Source organism: Myotis brandtii, unplaced genomic scaffold (assembly GCF_000412655.1).
Source record: "Myotis brandtii unplaced genomic scaffold, ASM41265v1 scaffold449, whole genome shotgun sequence".
NCBI classification, from domain to species: domain Eukaryota; kingdom Metazoa; phylum Chordata; class Mammalia; order Chiroptera; family Vespertilionidae; genus Myotis; species Myotis brandtii.
In genome coordinates, this window is record NW_005367171.1 from 1,021,415 (window position 1) to 1,023,724 (window position 2,310).

Below are 2,310 nucleotides of genomic sequence, written 5' to 3' on the forward strand. Positions count from 1 at the left end.
TAGGTTTTTAATAGACACAAAGGGTTTGATCAGATTTTAGCTGTAACATTTAGCTCTTACTCAGATAGCCCCCATAAATGCATTGCTATGACTACAGCAAGCACTTGACATCATAGAATTTTTTTAAAGACACATTTATTCAGCATCATGATCAGACTATTACATTTAGCGATGAATAGCATGGTTGCAAAAAAAACAAAAAATAAAACAAAACTACATTAAAACTCTTTGTTGGAATGTTTTACACTTTCCACAGAACAGAAACTAAAATAACCTTTTATACAATTAGTCACAAATACAGTCCTTGAGTTTTTTTGCCCATACACATGAGTATTACCTAACACATCTTCTTTGTGCAGCTAGACCCTGCCATCACTGTTCTTGGATGAGTTCACGAATCCATTATAAGCTGCAGCTTCTCTGGCTCTCCTCTCCTGCTAAGCTTTGTTTCCTGGCAGTAATTAAAACCTCCTGCCAGGGCCATGGCTACTGCTACTGCTGGAGCAGCCCTAGCCATCTTGGTTTTGTGGTTTGGCAAAGTATTGGCCTTTACCACCATCGGGGCCAGAGCTTCTCCCTCCAAAATTTCCTTTTTTCATGGTCCAAAAGTTGAAGCTTGATTGTTGTAATTGCCAAAATCACTGTGGCTTCCACCACCTCCAAAACTGCTTCCATCATTACCAAATCCACTACAGCCATTCCTCACTGCCACCATATCCACCACTACTATGGCTGCCACCAAAGCCACCTTGACCACTGAAATTTCCCCCATGACCACAGTTGTCATTCCCTCCCAATCCACCTCCACGACAATCCCTGAAGTTTACAGAACCACTTTGACTTCTTTGGTAGATGAAGCACTAGCCATTTCTTGCTTAACTAGGGTTCCCCTTAGTTCACAGTTGTGGCCATTCACGCTGTGGTGTTTCCAAATGGCAATCTTGTCTACAGAGTCATGGTCATCAAGGTTACAAAAGCAAAGCCTCTCTTCTTGCTACTGTCTCAGTCATGATTTCAATCACTTCAATTTTCCCATATGTTAAAAATAATCTTTTAGATCAGTGGTTCTCAACAACCTTCCTAATGCCGCGACCCTTTAGTACAGTTCCTCATGTTGTGGTGACCTCCAATTTCATTGTTACAAATTGAACATAATTAAAGCATAGTGATTAATCACAAAACAATATGTAATTATATATGTGTTTTCCCATGGTCTTAGGCGACCCCTATGAACGGGTCGTTCCACCCTCAAAGGGGTCGTGACCCACAGGTTGAGAACCGCTGTCTTAGATGATGTTCTTTATTGTCTTCATTAATACCACCAACAAATATCTTTTTCACAGTTGTGGGCACCAGGCCTTTGAGACTCTTCTCTTGAGATAGCCCTCTCTTGTTCCACAACTCTTCCATCCACCTCGCATGGGCTTGCATTCCTGGCTGCATCCACATCCTCCACAGTGGCACACATGACAAACCCAAAGCCTGTTGGATCTCTCATCACCATATAGTCTGTGAGCATTTCCATTGCTCAACATGGATCCTCACACTCTCATTAGATGTTTCAAAGCTCAAATTGCTGATATAAAGCTTCTATTCGAGCTCTTTAGGGGACTCTGACTTACACACGATGACTGCAAGAGGGGAGACTTGGTCCACTGGCAGAATGCATAGATTTTTTTCAAAGTTCTGTATACAATAGATTTTGTAATGGAGGTGTATCTTTGGAAATGCAGACTTCCAGGCAAGTGTTCTATGTTCAGCTGCTGAACTGCATTCCTCAACTCTTTCTTCTACCAATTTTCCCACTATTCTCATATAATAAACGTTTTAGGATTTTTATGTATATCACAAGAGCTTTAATTTATTTACCACAACTTACTATACCATTTTCAAAAAGCCTTTTTAATCTTCCCCTCAAGTTATTGCAGTGATGACGTGATTAAGTATTCTTGTAGTACTTAGAGAGCTTTAATGTTTTTTCATTACTTGGAAATTTGGGTTGAAGTTCAGGAAGACATTTCAAAATTAAGTTATAAAATACAACCTAAATTTAAATTATTAAGGAGGAAAATAGGCATAAAATTAAGAAAATTATTTCTTAAATATAAGTCCACATCATTGTCCTTTAAAAATGAAGTTTTTATAATTTTCTTAAAATATTTTCTTAATTTTGTTACAAATGAGGTAGTTCAGTGTAAAGCTATATCTTGGACAGAGTGATTTTCTATACATAAGCTACAATAATTTTAAAAATCTCTATTATTGAAACTATTATATATATTCCTACTCCCCCCCCCAATTGGCCCCCTT

The 2,310-nt window shown here is 38.4% G+C and overlaps 1 pseudogene; it reads right to left on the reverse strand.

Annotated features, from left to right (window-relative positions):
- Nucleotides 1-461: 461 nt before the first annotated feature.
- LOC102263949 lies at nucleotides 462-1,815 on the reverse strand (annotated as a pseudogene).
- Nucleotides 1,816-2,310: the final 495 nt, after the last annotated feature.